Source organism: Dasypus novemcinctus (assembly GCF_030445035.2).
Source record: "Dasypus novemcinctus isolate mDasNov1 chromosome 12 unlocalized genomic scaffold, mDasNov1.1.hap2 SUPER_12_unloc_4, whole genome shotgun sequence".
NCBI lineage: Eukaryota > Metazoa > Chordata > Mammalia > Cingulata > Dasypodidae > Dasypus > Dasypus novemcinctus.
This window is the reverse complement of record NW_026688132.1, coordinates 167,476-186,076: the sequence shown is the minus strand read 5'-3', so window position 1 is coordinate 186,076 and position 18,601 is coordinate 167,476. Positions and strand designations below refer to the sequence as shown.

Here is an 18,601-nt window from a genome sequence, read left to right as displayed (position 1 = left end):
ACAGGTGTCCGGGGATCAAGCCGGGTAGTAGGTGATTGGGTGCCTTTGGCTGTCCATCAAGGGTAGGACAGGCCCCCGTAGGGGCGTGGCGTCCCGGAGCGGGGTGATAGCTCATTGGCTCAAGCTCTGGCGCAGACGCAGACGCTCCGCCCCTGAAGCCCCGCCCCGTCCCGGGCTGGCGGCGCTTTGAAGAGCTGGCGGCGTGTGGGGCGCACGAGGCCCTGCTGGGTGTTGCGGGGGCGCCGCCCGGGAGCCCGAGGGCGGGGGAGCGTGTGGTCCGCGGGCGTGGGGGCTGCGGGAGCTGTCGGCCCTTGCCCAGGGACCCCGCCCGTGTCCCGCCCGGGTAGCGGTAAGTTTGGGAAGGACTTGGCGTCGGGGCGGGGCAGGTGGGCGGGGACCCCCCGGGGCGCGGAGAAGGGGGCGAGGAGCTCCCCGCTGGTGGCGTCGGGGGCGCGGGTCCCGGGAAGTCGTGCGGGGCCCCGGTCCTGCGCGCCCTCAGGGCCTGGTGGGGCCCGGGCGGGGCCTGGCGGAGGCGCTGCAGGCGCTGCTTCCGGGGCGGCGCGGGGCTGGGGGCGGGGGTGCAGTCGAGAGGGCGCGGGGTGCAGTCGGGGTGGGGCGGGGTGCACTCGGGGGGGGGGCGCAGGGTGCAGTGGGGGGGGGGCGCAGGTTGCTGTCGGGGTCCTGGCCGTGCGGGACTCTGGTGCCGGGCCCGCGGCACAGTAAGGTCCCGGGGGTTCACGGGAAGGGTGGCCCGCCCTCATCCCCGCCCCTCCTGCGCCCCCCATGGTCCTGAACACCCCACCGTCCCCCGTGTCCCCCCCAGGGCCCCTCTGGCCCCTGAATGTTGCCCCCAGGGTTCCTCCAGTCCCACAGCGCCTCCTCCTCCCACTTAGTCCCCCTCTTCCTCACAGTCCCCCTTCCTGCAAGGTCCTACCCCCCCCCAACGCTCCCTGTCTCCCCCACTCCCGCCTGTCCCCCCCACTCCCTCCCCCTCACTCTCCCTCCTAACCCCCGCTGTCCCTCTCCACACCAGGTCCCTCCTTGGCTCCCATGGTCCTTCCTGCCCTCACCCCAAAGTCCCTCTTCCCCGTCTACTGTCCCTCCCCCCAAGACCACCCCTCTGTTGTCCCTCCCCGAACAGGCCGTCCAGCCCCCCCTTGGTCCCTGACCCTCCAAAGTCCCCTCCTTTATCCCCCCCATGAACCAGCCCCCATCCACGGTCCCTCCCCCACACAATGTTTTTTTGCCCCCCCCCAAGGCTCCTGTCCCCCATGGCTCCTCCTGTCCCCCCACTCTCCTTCCTCCCCCCGCAGTCACTCCTGTCCCCTCCCAGGTCCCTCTTCTTCCCCGCACAGTACCTCCTGTTTCCTGATGGTTCGTCCTGGTGCCCCACGCTCCCTCCATCCTCATGGTTACTCCCACCTCACCAAGGTCCCTCACCCTCAAGGTCTCTCCTGCCCCTTCACAGTCCCTCCTGCACCCCTACCTTCCCTTCTCCCCCACAGTCCCTTCCCCCAAGGTCCCTTTAGCCCCCTGACGGCCTCTACTACCCCCCAGGAACCCTCCTGCCCCCCCACAGTATCTCCTCCCCCGCCAAGGTTCCTCCTGTCCCCCCCAGGTCCCTCCTATCCCCCCATGGTCCCTCCTTCCCGCTTACTGTCCCCCCATTGTCCCTCCCCAAACAGGCCGTCCTGCCCCTCCCATGAATCACCCCCACACACAGTCCATCCTCCCCACAATCCTTCCTACCCCCACATGGCTCCTCCTGCCCCCCCCCTTCCTGCCTCCCCCATGGCCCCTCCTCTCCAGCCAAGGTCCCTCCTATCCCCCCCATGATCCCTCCTCCCCCACCAAGGTCCCTTCTATCCCCCCATGGTCCCTCTTATTCCTCCATGGTCCCTCCTGCTCCCCCCACGCACCTCCTGGTGTGCCATTCTCCCTCCACTCCCACGGCTCCTCCCTCCTCCCCAGGGTTCTTCCCCACCCCCATGGTCCTCCTTGCCCGCCCCTGCGATCCCTCCTACCACCTCCACACTCCCTCGTGCCCCCCACCGTATCACCTCCCCTCGCGGTCCCTGCCTCTGCCTCCCCACAGTTCCTCCCCCCCACGGTCCCTCCTGCCCTTCCACAGTTCCTCCTCCTCTCCTACGGTCCCTCCTCCCCGTGATTGTCCCCCCACCCACTGTGTCCCCCCCAAAGTCCATCCTCCTCCATGTTCCCTCCTTCCCATGATCCTCCCCAACCCTGGTCCCCCCACATGGTCCCTCCTGTCCCCCCACCATCTTCCCTTCCTCCAACTTTCCTTCCAGCACTCCCACGGTCCTCCTGTCACCCCACAGTTCCTCCTGTCCCCCCAAAGTCCCTCTTTCTCTCTCCCCCCATGATTCCCCGCCCTCAGTGTCCCCTCAAAGTTTGTCCTCCTCATTGATCCCTCCCACCTATGGTCTTCCCTGCCCATGGTCCCCTCCAAGGTCCTTTCTACCCCGACTGTCCCAGCTGCCCACCCCCACATTCCCTCCTTCCCCCTCAGTCCCTCCTGCCTCCCCTTGGTCTCTCCTGCCCCCCACAGCCCTTCCTGCCCCCCATGATCCCTCCTTCACCCCTGTGGTCCCCCCTCCCCCTCCATGGTCCCTTCTCCCTCTCCACAGTTCCCCCTCCCTCCCTGCACTGCCCAGGGTCCCCCATGGTCCACCCCTTGGCCCTGCCCTGCACCCTCCTGGCCCTCCCAGGTCCCTGGGTGCTTCCCCTTTCAGCGCCCCCTTGCCAAGGCCCTACACTTCAGATGGCCCCTGGAGCCAGGTGGAGGCTGCTTCTCCCTCTTCTCCTCCCACCTGGAAAGGCCAGGCTCAGGGACTGGCCTGCAGCAGTGGCTCTTCCAGGGGTCACTGCTGAGGGGGAATTGGGGGCTCCTGGGGAAGGGCTCCTGGGAGGCCCAGGGGGAGCGTGAGTGACCCCCGGTGCCTGCAGGGAGCACAGTGAGTGGGGCCCTCGCGGGAGGGGCCTCTGGGTGCAGGTTTGTGCCCGGCCTGGGAGCTTTGCAGGGACCACCACAGTTTGCGTCTAAAAGTGTGTATCTGGCCCCAGAGGTCTGCAGGTGTGGTTCCTCCTGCTCTCAGGCATTTGTGTTCTTTGGGTCACAACCCTGGTGAGTTTCTTGTGCCTTTCCTTGTCTGTGTGTCCTGTTTAACTGCTTTCTGCTTTCTGGATTCCACAGGGCAGGTGAGGGCTGGGTTCTAGGGCCCACACCGCTGTGTCCCCTTCTGGCTGTGGCTGCACTGGAGCCCCTGGACAGCCTCAGGCTTGGCTTTCCTCAGGGCTCCCCTTGGTCCCAGGACACTCTTTCCTTTTGGTAGTGGTGACAAGTTTTCTTGGAAGTGTGGTTTCCTGGAGTAACGCTGAGTTCGTGAGGTCTTTCTAAGGTGATAGCTTGCTAGGGCCGGAGGAGGGCAGCTGGCCAGTGGGGGCCACTGGATTTGGGTGCCTGCTAGGACCCTCTGCACAGCCTGGGAAAGGGCGCCTGCTGGTCAGGCCGCCTGCCCGAGGCTGCTGTGGGAGCCCAGGGGTGTGCTGAGCATTTCCAGGAGCTCCAGGAGCCTCTCCTTGGCGGGGGGGGGGGGGTGACCTGGGTGTCTTGGGGACACCACTGTCGCCCTGCTTTGTCTGCCAGGAGCAGTCAGCCAGCTGGCCTTAAAGGAGCCTGGCTGCAGAGGACGCCTCTGTGCTTACTGTTCTCGGCCTCTTAGAAGAGTTGGGCCCATTCTAGGGAAGCAGCTCAGGGCTGTGGAGCCTCTGCTCTCACTCAGGACAGATGGCTGGACCTTCTCAGCCCACCCCCTTCTCTTGTCCCCTGCACTTCCCCCTGCACTTCTGAAGGTGGTTTTCACAGGGTTGCCTCCTGGAAGGGGAGCCAGGCAGGGCTGCTGGGGCCCTGTCACTTCCATGCAGATGACCACGCTGTTCTCCTAGTGCCCTGTCACTCAGCAGATCCTAAGTGTGATGAGGAAGGATATAGTGTGCTCTCAGTGGGAAAATCCAGGAAGGTTTTACAAGAAAAGCTTAGCAATGAAATCTTTGGATGAGGATTAGCAGTCCTTTCTTTTTTTTTAACAAATTAATTTTATTTATACATGTATGTTTTTAACAATTCAGTTTTATTGATATTAATAAAGCATAGAATTCATTCAGAGTGTACAATGCATGGTATTTAGTATAATCACATGGATGTGCATTCATTGCCTCTGTCATCATTAGAATATTTTCGTTATTTCAGTAGTAAGAAATATAAACTAATGAGAAAATTCTTCACACCTCTCTATCTGTTTCCCTGCTGGATATAGCTTCCATTTTTGGCTGCTCTAGCACAATTATTTATGTATTAAGCAGTTTTATTGAGATATATTCACATACAAATATAAACCATCCAAAGTGTGTAATCAGTGGCTTTTAGTATAATCACAGTGTTGTGCATTCATCATTATAAATTTTTTTAGAATCTTTTTCAGTACTTTAAAAAGAAAAACCTCAAGCCCATGATATATTAATATTTTGTAGTGTTAACATACATTTGTTCATTTTCAAACATTACAGTGATATATGCAGTTTTATCCACATTCATATTTCACACGTGATTTTTACTATGCTAAAAAATAACCTCTTGGTTACTCTATCTCTATTTTGTTACCTCTTTTTCTTGAGCAACAGATCACAGTTTAAAGTCCCCAAACTCAACTCTTCAGTGTAACCTCATCTATTTTCTTTTTCTTTTGTGCATTTAATAATTGAATATATAAACAACTTAAAGAGAAGAAAACACTTGAGTAAAAACAATACAATTATAAATTGAATATATTGGGTATATGATAAATTTTTTCCAATCATACATTCTATTACACGATAGATTTGGTTCATAGTAACACAACCATTTAGTATTTGATCTTTTGTGTCTGGCTTGCTTCCCTCAACATAATGTCTCCTAGATTCATCCATGGTGTCATGGGCTTTATGACTTCATTTCTTTTTACTGCTGCGTAATGTTCCTTCATGTGAATACACCGCAGTACGTTTATCCATTCATCAACGGATGGACACATGGGGTGTTCCCAACTTTCGGCAATAGCGAATGATACTGCTTTGAACATGGGTGTGCTGATGTCCGTTTGTGTCCCTGCTATCAGGGCTGTATACCCAGTAGTGATATTGCAGTGTCATGTGGCAAGTTTATCTTTAACTTCTTTAGTAACTGCCAAACAGTCCTCCACAGGGGCTGTACCACTCTGCTTTCCCACCCACAGTGAGTTAATGTTCCTGTCTCTCCACGTCCTCTCCAGCACTGTGGTTCTCTGTCTGTGGCAGGATCACGGGAGTGGGATGTCAGGGATGGGATAACATGGGAGGAAGCCCACCTCGCGTCCATATAAGGCACATAAATGTACGTTCGTGGGGCATCGCCACGGTGGATGGAGATTCAGACAGTAACCGAAGGAATGTCAAATTCCCATCCTGGGGAGCTCTGCCACATTCTCTAAGACGTCAGCAAGAATCCCCCTAGTACAGGGCCAATGACTAGTGGAGGAGGGTGGTCTACTGATGGACACTTGATTTCGATGACTGTGTGTGCTTATGAACTTTCACACTTGAAATTGAAACTTGGCCTTCTATTATAGGGTGCCTAAGATTTGCCTCGTGGAGCCTCCTTGTTCCTCAAATGTGGCCTCTCTCTAAGCCAAACTTAGCCTATAAATACATTATCTGTCCCCCAGTGTGGGACATGACTCCAGGGTATGAGACTCCCTGGCACGGAGGGATTACTGCCAAGCACTAACTAGCAATGCAACTGGAAAAAGACCTTGACCAAAATGAGGAAACAATAAAGACAAATCAATTATGCGGCTAAGAGACTTCAAAGGGAGGTGAGCCCAGAGGTCATCCCAGAGGTAATGCTTCTGCATGTCCCAGCAGGGTCTCTTTCACTGCCAGAGTCTATACTACCCCATGTAGCTGGTCTCCTGAGTGTTCCAGAAGCATCCAGACACTTGAGTCAGGGCAGACAGCTCAGGAGTTTGGTGCCTGTCCAGTGGTCCCTACTTTGGAATTTATGGTCCCCTAGAGTGACTGAATTGGGCTCAGTTGTTGTTTCCCCACACATGGCTCTTCTGACCTTCTATTTATATCTGTAATTGGCACTGAAGTTAGTCCTGTAGAGGCCTGCGTGTCCTCCAGGTAGGTTGTAGACAGGCCTGGTGGGCTGCTTCCAAGGGCAGCGTGGTGGGGAGGTGCCTGAGATTAGATAGGTAGAGGTGCGGATCTATTTATGAATGCACCGCCTTTTGTTATCCATGCTCCAGCTCATAGATGTGTATTTTTTTTTTCCAGTTTTGGCTGCCGTACACTTGCTCTAGGAATTATTGAACGGAAACAATTTCATTTGTTTTGGAAAGACTTTTTGGAGCGGAGTCAGGATGAATTATGGTAAGTTTACATTTTTAAGAAACTGACAAAATGTTTCCCAAAGTGGCAGCACCATTTTGCATTGTCACCAGAAATGTGTGAGGGCTCCAGTTTTTCCACCTTTTCTTTAATGGTTGGTATTATGTCTCTTGATTTTAACCATTTTATTATGTATAGCAGATTTTAGCATGTATTTCCCTAGTGATGAAAAGAATCATACGTTTCTTCTTTGGTAAATGTGTATTCTCATATTTCTCCCATTTTTAAGTGCTGTTTTGTTGCACCATAACCTGAAATCTGCCCACTTCCCTAGCAACAGCTAACAGCACAAAACCACAAGTCCGCCCACAAGTTTCTGCCAATCCCCTGCCGCCCCGTAGCCCTCCCTCCTCCTGCTCTACCCCGCCCTCCTCATTCTCTATATAACCCACTGCACTTCCTTAATAAAACGGACTTGCGCACAGACCTGGTCTCCACGGCATTCTTCCTCCCCTCGCCGTGCGTCCTCCACGCCTGAGAGCCCCTCTGATGCTGTCTGCCCTAGCATCAGACGCCACTGCGGTCTAGTCTGACCCCTCCAAACCCCCCTGTCAGCATCGGGGTGCAAGCCGCCCCAGCCGCACTATTTGCCTTTTTTTTAAAAAAGCATACAGTTCATCCACAGTGCGCAGTCAGTGGTATTTGGCACAATCGCAAAGTCGTGGGTTGATCACCTCAGTCATCATTAGAGCATTTTCATTATTTCAATAATAATAATAAATGAAAAAACAACTAATTAAAAACATCACCTCTTGATCTCTCTTTGCTTCCCCTGCTGTCCGCAGATCCCATTTCTAGGTATTTTTGCACAAATACTTTTTTTTTCCTGCATAAATTGATTTATATTTACATTTTGTATAAATGGAAACATACATTATGTTACACAATGCAATTAGGTGAGAGTAGTGCAAGCCTCCTGTATTTGTCCCGTTGTGTCTGGCTTGCTTCACTCACCATCCTGTCCTCCAGTTCATCCATGTTGTCATCGGGTTCACGACTTGACTTCTTCACACCCCGGCACGATGTTCCTCCGTGTGAATACAGCACAGTGTGTTTATCCAGTCACCGGCTGATGGACACCCGGGCTGTTTCCGGCTTCTGGCGGTTGGGATAATGCCACTAAGAATGTAGGTGTGCAGGTGTCTGACATGTCAGTGCTCTCAGTTCTCCTGGGAATATGCCCAGTAGTGCTGTTGCAGGGTCCCGTGGCAAGTCTATATTCAGCTTCTTTAGGAACTGCCCAACAGTCCCCCACCGCGGCTGTAGCCTTCTGCATTCCCATCAACAGTGAATAAGTGTTCCTGTCTTTCCACATCCTCTCAAACACTTGTAGTCCTCTGACTTTTTCATCGTGGCCATTCTGATAGCCGTGAAATCATATCTCTTTTGATTTGCATTTCTCTAATCATTAATGATGTTGAATATTTTTTCATGTGTTTTTTTGCCTTTTGTATTTCTTCTTTGGACAAATGTCTCTTCATGTCTTTTCCCATTTTGTAATTGGGTCGTTTGTCTTTTTATTGTTGAGTTGTTACATCTCTCTATATATCCTCTATATTAATCCCTAATTCGACATGTGATGTCTAAGTGTTTTCTCCCATTGAATTGGCTGCCTTTTCCCCCTTTTGACAAAGTCCTGGGATGTGCAAAAGTGTTTAATTTTCAGGAGGTCCCATTTATCTAATTTTTCTTTTGTTGTTTGTGCTTTGGGTGTAAGGTCCAAGAAACCACCACATACTACAAGGTCTTTGAGGCATTTCTCTACATTTTCTTCTAGTAGTTTTATGGTACTTGGTTTGTTTTTTTTTTACATAGACAATAAATGTATAATAGTTGTGAACTTAAAAAACAAACATATACCATCTCACTCTACCACCTATAACTTGCACTGTTTTTAAACCTTTTAAACTAATGATTAAAGAACATTGTCAAAATATTACTGCTATACAAAGTATTTTTCCTCTAACCAATCCAATTATTATCTTTATATCATTTATATATGAACATACATAAACAAGTGTATAGTAAAAGTTGTGAACTTACAAAGCAAAGATGCATAACGTCATACAGGGGTCCCAAACATCAACCCTCCACCAAAACCTTGTATTGTCATGACACGTTTGTTGCAAACTGTGAAAGAACACTATCAAAATCTTACTACTAATCATAGTTCTTATCTTAAGTTTGGTGTGTTTTTTGCCCAGACCACCCTATTATTTTTTAAATATGTATATTTTTATGACAAAAGTTGTAAACTTAGAAAACAATTATGCACATGTGCAGAAATCTGATTATTGCCATGTCCATAGCGTACATTTGGCTCACTTTTTCCATACTGCCGCAGTATCAACATAGTACATCTTTTGCATAGATGTAAGAATATTATATTATTACTACTAATCACAGTCCATAGGTCCCTCCAGCTGTATTTTTCCCATGCTTCTCCACATTCCCAACACCCTGCAGTGGTAATATACATTTGTTGCAGCTCACAAGGCACTCTTGCATCTGTACCATCAACCACAATTCTCACCCACCTCTTGGTTTACTGTGCTATCCAGTTCCTAGATTATTCTCAAGCATTCTGTCAGGTGGCATTTACATAACTAGACTATCATTTTCAGTCACATCCCCATTTATAAAGCAGCTGTTACTCACTGTGTGTTACCATTCACTCTATACATTTCCACACTTTTACAGCAAAGCTAAATAAAACTTCTACATACATTAAACATCAATAGTCCACTCAGTTCCTCTCTTTTCTCCTTCAAGAATCCACCAGCTACCACTAGGTCTTGAAGATATTTTCCAATAATTTCTTCTAGAAGTTTTATGGTTCTTGTTTTTATTTTTAGTTTTTTGATCCATTTTGAGTAAATTTTTGGATAAGGTATGAGATAGGTGTCCTCTTTCCTTCTTTAAGCTATAGATGTCCAATTCTTTCAACACCATTTGCTGAATGGATTGTTCTGCCCGAGGTGTGTGATTTGACAGGCTAGTCAACAATCACTTGACCATACCTGTGAGGGTCTGTTTCTGAACCAGAAATTTGGTTCCATTGGTCTATTGTGTCTGTCTTTAGGGCAGTACCATGCTGTTTTTACTACGATAGGTAGGTATTATGATTTAAAGTCTGGAGATGAGGGTTCACTTTTCCTTTTTATGGTGTTTCTGGCTATTCAAGACTCCTTTCCCTTCCATATAAATTGAATGATTGTGTTTTCAATTTTTCCTTTAATGCTGGTGGAATCATTATTGGGATTGCATTAACTCTGTATATCAATTTGAGTAGAACTGATATCTTAATGATATTTAGCCTTCTAATCCATGAGCATGGAGTATGCTTTCAGTTATTTAGGGCTTTTTTGCTTTGTTTTAACTTTGAGTTGCAGTTTTCTGAATACAAGTGCTTTTCATCATTGTCTAAGTTTATTCCTATTTTAGTTTTATTTGTCGTAGATTATTTTCCCTATTTTTTTTGACACTCTTGGTTACTTTTTTTGATATAATCTTCATTTCTAGTCTCTCTTCCAGGCCTCTGTCTCCTGTCTTTCCTTTTGCACACCCTTTAGTATTTCCTGAAATTCTAGTCTCTTGCTTAGACATTCACTCAGTTTCTGTTTATCTGTGAATATTCTAATTTCACCTTCCATTTTGAAAGACAGTCTTGCTGGATATAAGATTCTTGGCTGGAAGTTTTTCTCTTGTAGTATCTTAAATATATCGGACCACTGTCTTCTTGCCTCCGTGGTTTCTGGTGAGAAATTCGTACTTAATCTTATTGACTATCCCTTATATGTTATGCATTGCTTTTCTTTTGCTGCTCTCAGCATTCTCTCCTTGTCTTTGGCCTTTTACATTCTGATGAGTATGTGTCTGAGTTGGTCTATTTGGATTTTTTGGGATGGGAGTATGTTGTACTTCTTGGACAGGGTTACCGATGTTCTTCAATAGGGTTGGGGAATTTTCTACTATTATTTGTTTAAATAGTCCTTCTGCCCCTTTTCCCTTCCCTTCTCCTTCTGGGATACCCATGACACATATGTTTGCATGCCTTTTGCTGTAATTCAGTTCCCTGAGACCTTGTTCAATTTTTTCCATTGTTTTCAACTCTTCTTTTTTATGTTCACTTTCAGAGGCCATATCTTCAAGCTCACCAGTCCTTTCTTCTGCCTCCTCAAACCTGCTATTATATGATTCCAATGTTTTTTTAATGTCACTGATTGCAACTTTCATTCCCAGCAGATCTGGTATTTTTCTGTGTATGCATTCAAAGTCTTCTTTGTGCTCCTCCAATGTCGTCTTAATAGCCTTAATCTCTTTAGCTATCTCATTGAATTTATTAAGGAGATTTGTTGGAACATGTATAATTATTTGTCTCAACTCCTTTATGTCATCTGGAGGCTTATCTTGTTCTTTTAACTGGGCTGTAGCTTCCTGTTTGTTGGTGTGGATTGTAATTTTTTGTTGGTATCTTCACATCTGGCTTCCTAGAGTATTATTCTGGGTGCAGTCTTTCTCTTTAGTTTAGGGCTTCCTATCCTTCCTCCCTTGCTGATTGTGCAGTACGAGCCAAGCATGTAATTGGTGCTGTATGCTATAGAGGGTTAAGTCCCCTTTATTGCGCCAGGGACCAATGAAGCTTCTTCCAACTTTCTCCTTTGCCAGGGGTAGGGACAGAGCCACAGCTATGTGGAATAATCCACGTGCAGGCCTAGACTGTAGTTTCCCAGAGAGACTGATGGAGCCTCACATCCCTTTCTCCCCTTCCTGGGGCAGGGATGGAGCTGCAGGTGTGGGCAGCAGTCTTTGCAGTGCGGGTCCAAGGTGACCGCAGTGGCCCTGGTAGACTTCTGATTTTCAGTCTGTGCCAGCCAAAGTTCCCTGCAGTTACCTGTACAGGCTGGTGCAGGGCTCCTCAGTGTCCTCCCTGCCAGAGGCAGGGCTGAAGCCTAGGCAGGCTGCATCTGCGGGAAAGAAACTGGTTCCTGCCCACACTGAGAGTTTCAATCAGCCCGGCTTCCCTCAGGCTGGGGGTGGAGTCAGAATGGCACCTACTGGCCTGTTTCTGACTTGGGCTGGTTCTCAAACCCCTGTTGCCAGGGTTATCTCTTAGCCAGCCAAGTCCCCCATCAGTAGCTGAAATAGGCAGCCAACTGTCTTCTCCTTCCATGATTCTGGGAAATGGAGCTTCCAATTCCTGTCACAGAGCAGCTCCTGGGGCGGCTTGGGCCGCCAGAGTAGGATGATCACCGGCCTCCCTGGCTTTGCCGGTAATTTCCCAGAGAGCTGGCTCAGGTCCCCGCAGCTTCCTCCCTGCTGGCTGTTGGTGGCACTGGGGCCTAGACTGGAGCTGCAATGTGATCTTGGTGGGAAGAAGTCGGTCCCTGCCAGCACTGGGATCCTCAGTCCACCCCGCTTCCTCTCGTGAAAGGCGTGGAGTTAAGATGGCAGCTCCCGGCCTCTTTCTGACTTGGACAGGCTCAAACTTCTTCTCAGGATTATACTGTAGCCCGCTGAATTTCCTCTTCAGCAGCTGAAGTTGGTGCCCATCCATCTCTTCCTCACCGGTTTTGGGAAGTGGAGCTTTGAATCCAGCCTCAGAGCAGCTCCCGAGGTGGCTTGTGCCTCCAGTGGAGGATGGGCACCGGCCTCCAGGGCGTGGAGCCTTTACTTACGAGTCTTCTCTGCAGATAGTCATCTCCTTCCACTCTCCCAAGGATGTTGCAGGAAGCTCTTCTGGCGTCCTGGAGCCCCCAAACGATGCTTCAGCTGGCTCAGAGAGCTCTGGGTGTTTGCTACCTGCCCTGCAGCAGGAGTGGACTGTAGGAGCTCCTTACTCCTCTGCCATCTTCCTGGTTCTCTGGTACTTATTTGATATTTGGGTGTTTGATCCATTTTGAGTTGATTCTTGTATAGAGAGTGAGATAGGGGTCTTCTTTAATTCTTTTGGTTATTTATAACCTGTTCTGTAGGAATTCGTTGAAGAGTTTGTTTTTTTCCCATTAACACAGACTTGGTAGGCTTGTCAAAAACTAGTTAACCATAGAGGTGAGGGTTTATTTCTGTACTCTCAGTCCTTTTCCACTGATTGATGTGTCTCTCTTCATGGGAGTATCATGCTGATTTGTCCACTGTAGCTTTGTAATATGTTTCAAGGTCAGTGAAATTTTTCCTTTGTTGCTCTTCTTTTTTAGAATACTTTTGGCTCCTCGTGTGCACTTTCCCTTCCAAATGATTTGGCAATTGTCTTTCCTATTTCTGTAAAGTAGACTGTTGGAATTCTCAGTGGTATGGCAGTGAATATATCAATCAATCTGGGTACGATTCACCTTTTTATGGTATTTGGTATTCTAGTCCATGAACACGGAATGTCTTTTCAATTGTTTCGGTCTTTTTAAATTTCTTTTAGCATTGTTTTGTAATTTTCTCCTTATAGGTCCTGTGCTGCTTTTGTTAAATCGATTGCTAGGTATTGGAGTCTTTTTGTTGCTATTGTACATGGAATTTCCCCGATTTCCTCCTCAGGTTGTGCAGCGCTAGTGTACCTAAACATTGCTGATTTCTCCATGTCGATCTTGCTGCCTGTCACTGTGCTGAACTCAGTTATTAGCTCAAGTAGCTTCGGTGTAGACATTTCAGAATTTCCTAAATATAAGATCATGCCTTCCGAAAACAGAGTTTTCCTTCCTCTTTTCTTATTTGGATGCCTTTATTTTTTCTCTAGCTGCTCTACCTAGAGCTTCTATTGCAATGTGGAAGATCAGTGGTGCTAGTGGACATCCTTGTCTTGTTCCCGGTCTCAGAGAAAAAGCTTTCAGCCATTCCCCCTGGGTACGATGTTAGCTGTGGGTTTTTTCTTATGTGCCTGTTACCATATTCAGGAATTTCCCTTCTACTCATCTGTTTTGAAATGTTTTTATAAGAAACAGTGTTGGATTTTGTCAAATGCTTTTTCTGCCTTGATTGAGACGATCATTTGGTTTTATTTCGTTCACTTTGTTAATGTGGTGTATTACACTGATTGATTTTCTTATGTTGAACCAGCTTTGCCTACCAGGAATAAATCCCATTTGGTTTTGATAGATAAGTCTTTTGATGTGCTGCTGGATTCGATTTATAAATATTTTGTTGATAATTTTTGAATCGATCTTAATTATATAGATTGGTCTGTAATTTTCTTTTCCTTCCAGTGTCTTTGTTTGCTTTGGTATTACGGTGATATTGGCTTCCTATAATGTGTTGGGTTATTTTCCCTCCTCTTGAATTTTGGGAGGAGTTTAAACAGGATTGGTGTTAATTCTTTTGAAATGTTTGGGAGAATTCACCTGTGAAGCCATATGGTCCTGGAGTTTCCTCTGTTGGAAGATTTTTGAAGACAGATTCAGTGCCTTTAATTGTAATTGGTTTGTTAAGTTCTTATGTTTCTTGTAGTGTCAATGTAGGTTAGGTGCATTTCTAGAACTTTCCCCATTTCATCTAGGTTGTTTAGTTTATTGGCATACAGTTTCTGAGAATATCTTCTTAGGATCCTTTCTAGTTCTTGGGTTGCCCCTTTTCATTTCAAATTGTGTTTATTAGTTTTTTTTTTTTCTTTGTTAATCTTGCTAGGAGTTTGTGAATTTTACTAATCTTCTCAAAGAATCTGCTTTTGGTTTTTATTTTCTCTATTTTTGTTCTTCTCAATTTCATTTATTTCTTCTCTAATTGTTATTATTTCTTCTCTTTGAGGATTGGTTTGCTGTTCTTTTTCTAATTTCTCTTTTTGTTCACTTAATTCTTTGAGTTTAGTTCTTTCTTCTTTTTTAATACAGGCTTTTAGGTGTATAAATTTCCCTCTCAAGACTGCCTTTGCTGTATCCCATAAGTTTTGATAAATTGTGATCTCATTTTCATTTGTCTGATTTCACTTGCAATTTCTTCTTTCACCCACTAATTATCTTGGAGTGTGTTGTTAATCCTCCACACATTTGCCAAGTTCCCTTATTCCTGTCTGTTATTTATTTTGTTTCATTCCCCTATGATCTGAGATGATCCTTTATATAATTTCAATCTTTTTATATTCATTGAGAGCTGTATTATGCCCTACCATGTGGTCTATCCTGGAGAAGGATCCTTGGGCACGCGTAAAGAATGTATATCCCAGTGAATTTGAATGCTGCCTTCTTTCTATGTGTGTTAGGTCTAACTCATTGATCGTATTGTTTCAGTTCCCCATTTCCTTATTGGTCTTCTGTCTAGTTCCATCTAATGATGTGAGAAGTGTTTTGAAGTCACCAATGATTATTGTAGAGATGTCTATTTCTCCCTTCAGTTTTCCCAGTGTTTCTTTCATGTATTTTGGGGACCTTGGTTAGGTGCATAGATATTTATGCCTGTGACATCTTGCTGGTTGATTGTCCCTTTGTTAGTATTTAATGGCCGTGTGTATCTCTTCTAACTTTTTTGCATTTATAGTCTGTTTTGTCCAATATTAGGATAGCTACCCCTGCTCTTTCTGGGTTACTATTTGGATGGAGTATCTTTTTCCAACCTTTCACTTTCAGGTAGTTTGTATCCCAGCATCTAAGGTGGGTCTCTGTTTTGGCATACAGTGTGTTTACGTATTGCTAGGCTGAGCAGCCTTCGTATAAATTTCCCTTGAAGAGTGACACTGATGGAGCACTGAGGGGAGGGTCTAGGACTCTGGGGTGGCAGACATAATGCCACATTTAGCACATGTGATGAGTGGGAGCTGTGAAGGAAAGAGGCTGACATAATGATTTTATGATATTATATGATTTAATGATTCATTATGACCCCTACCCTCAACACAACCAGTACCGACAGCTGCTTATGAAGAAATGGACGGCTTTCTGGTGCTCTTCCTTTTTTCTCTCTAATAACCTTTTTTTAAAAAACATTTATTTTATTTCTTTCTCTCCCCTTCCCTCCCCCCCCCCCATTGTCTCCTGTCTGTGTCCATTCGCTGTGTGTTCTTATGCAGCGGCACTGGCAAACTGCGTCTCTTTTTGTTGCATCATCTTGCTGCGTCAGCTGTCTGTGTGTGTGGTGCCACTTCTTGGTGGGATGCACTTTATTCACGCGGGGTGGCTCTCCTTGCGGGGCACACTCCTTGTGTGTGGGGCACCCCTACATGTGGCCCCCCTGCATGCCACAGCACTCTTTGCACGCGGCGGCACTGTGTGTGGGCCAGCTTACCACACTGCTCAGGATGCTCTGGTGATTGAACCCTGGACTCTCCATATGGTAGACGGATGCTCTGTCAGTTGAGACACGTCTGCTTCTTGCCATTATTTTTTCTTAAAGCCACCAGCAACCTTTACCTTTGACTTTAAATTTAAAAAATTTAAGTTTGATTTAAAAAACATACATTTTTTTGAGTATATTTTGACATGAAACAGTTATAAAAAATACTCCTTCTAAAAATATAATAAAACCAGTTATATTTAATTTTAATATTATAAAATAAAAAAAGGAACTTATCCATTCACTCATCCCAAGTGATCACTGCAAGTACATTTTCCTTCAGGCTTTGTTTTTATTGGTATTTTACATACATATTATTACAGAATTTTATATAACCTCAGTTTGGGACAAGGTGCCATGGGGTGACCTGGGCCCTGAACAGGCCTCCACTGGGGCAGAGGGCCCTCAGCGCTTGGGCAGCTCCCAGTCGCGCCTGCTGAGTACCCACTAGATAGAAAGCTGGACCAGAGGAGCTCCCCTGCTTGCATGGGGGGGCACCCCAGAGCGTCTCAGTCTTTATTATGAGTTGCATCGTGGCCTCCACAATGACATGTCAGGTCCTGATCTCCTACACTATGGCTGTGAACTCATTTATGAACATGACCTTCAACGATCCCATTCACGGCAGTGAAGCCAGTCTGCATGAGGGTGGACCTTAACCCAATACGACTGGAGTGCTTATAAGTAGAGGAAATTGGAACCCACTCAGCAGTGGGAGACAGAGAAGAGATGGCCAGGTGGTGGAGGCAGGGATGCAGTTGTGCGTTGCTGGCAACCTGCCACCAGAATGCTGTTGACCGTAAAAGTGATCCTGCTGACATGCCGATTTTGGACATCTAGCCTCTCACCCTGCAAGACCATAAATTCCTGTTGTTTAAGGCAGTGAGGCAGTGGTATTTGTTAGAGCAGCCCAGCAAGTGAAGAGTGTTAATGTAACCTTTCCCCTGGAAAGCTTACCCTGAGGCAGTCAAGGCCACCCCAAACTCTCCACCCCTCTCAGTACTTAACTGGTGAAACTCCTTGTTGACCTTAAGGTGATTGGGAGGGCAGGGATCAGTCCTGCAGGACTGATGTTGAACAGTTCCAAGCACACACTTCACCAGAATGCATTGGGAATGGACACGTGGCCTTACAAGCACTAGAGCCCTCTCCTCATCTCTGTTGGCTGAAAGTGACTCTAGTGGCCTGGAGAGTCTGGTACAAGTCCCCAGCTTCCTCCATGTTGGAGTCGTGGCTTGAGCCCAGCCTAGGTCAGCAGTCGCACCTGCATGGAAAGAAGCCTGTCCCTACCTTCACTGTGACTTTAAAGTAGCTCTGCTTCTCTTCCGCTGGAGGCATTGTTTAAATGAAGGCTACCAGTCTCTTTCTGAGTTGTACAGGTCCAATCTTCAGCTGTACTTCATCCAGCCAAATTTACTCATCAGTGACTGAAGTAGGCACCCAATCATTTCTTCCTCCCCTGTTTATTGGAAATGAAGCTTCCAACTCCATCCAGAAAATAGTTCCCAAAGCATCTTGCCCTGCCAGTGGGGAATGGGCACCAGGCTCTGCAGCATGTAGTACTTTCCTCATGAATCTTCAGTGCAGATATGCAGTCTCCTCCTCCTTTTCTTCCAAGGATCTTGTAGAATGCTCTTCAGGTCTCCTGAGTCCCATAAATAGGTTAAATCACCAGGTAGCTCTGGATGATTCTTAACTGCCCTGAAGGGAACTCCCTACTCTGCCAACATCTTACCCTTCCTACAGTACACGTATTCTCCAGGTTCCCTATTAAGGAAACTAATTAGTACATTTCATGCAACCACTGATTCAGTGATTCCATGAGTGGACATAACTAATAATAGTCTGGTGGAGCATTGGAAACCATCACAATTGCTCTTTTGTCCACAATATTTTCCTCTACCCGAGGATGGAGGGGTCAAGGGAGTTGACTTCTGCCCAGTAGCTTATCAAAAATTGGGAATGAAGCTCACTGAGTGCAGTCCGAAATGGGAGGTGAAACTTCATCATGAGGAGATTGTTGTTTTAGCCTCATCCAAGTTTAGTACTAATTTGGAGCCAGCATTGATTCAAGTATTCAGCTGAGTTTTAGGAGGTTGTCAAGGCTGGAAATACTAGAGCATCTACCCAGGTATTAGGTGCATCCTATTCATCAGACTGTGCAGATTTTTTTGTTTTTTATTTATTCATTCATTTTTACTTTTTAAAAAGATACTTTGATTACATGAATGTTACATAAAATTATAGGGGTTTCTCACATACCCCAGTCACTACACCTCCCACATTTTGGATATTAACAATATCCGTCATTTATGTGGTCTATATCTATCATTGCGATGTCATTCAGGACAATTCCCAAGTCCCAAAATTACCCCGGTATTACTCCTGATTTTCACTCTCCCTTCCCTCAGAACCTCCTGTGACCCCTGCCTCCACATCAGTCATATAAATTCTTACACTGCTAGAATCACAATAAGTCTATAGTAGATTCCCAGTAATTCTATTTTAGTCCATAGTTCACTCCCGAATCCTGAGTATTCTGGGATGGTGATGCCCAATCCACGTCTAATTGAGAGGGAGCTTTGATTCCATAGGGCAGATGTATGGGACTTCCTTGCTTGCAGTTAGTTGTAGACTCTCAGTTCCTTGGGATATTTGTTGTCCATCATCATCTCCTTCTTTGTTGTCCTAGGTGAGTCCAATGAACTAGAGAGTAGGTGTTGCAACTCTGATGAGATTCAGGACCCAGCTGATACAGAGGCACGGAAAGATTGAAGTCTCTTGGACATATGCTATACTAATGATAGGTTCAAATAGAAGGGTCAGAAAAGCCATGTGTAGCGGAACCAAATTCTAGTCCAACTCT

General features: G+C 46.8%; 1 long non-coding RNA gene across 3 annotated transcripts in view; it reads left to right on the top strand.

Annotated features, from left to right (window-relative positions):
- Window positions 1-294: 294 nt before the first annotated feature.
- LOC131277415 (uncharacterized) overlaps window positions 295-18,601 on the top strand; it is a 78,587-nt gene continuing 60,280 nt past the window's right edge. Inside the window, exons 1-2 of one of the 3 annotated variants that reach the window (XR_011648149.1) lie at window positions 295-349; window positions 6,373-6,468. This is a non-coding gene — a long non-coding RNA (uncharacterized lncRNA). Of the gene's footprint in view, window positions 350-5,731; window positions 5,934-6,372; window positions 6,469-18,601 lie in introns of those variants that run through there. The other 2 variants (XR_009184585.2, XR_011648148.1) reach the window with 2 other exon arrangements.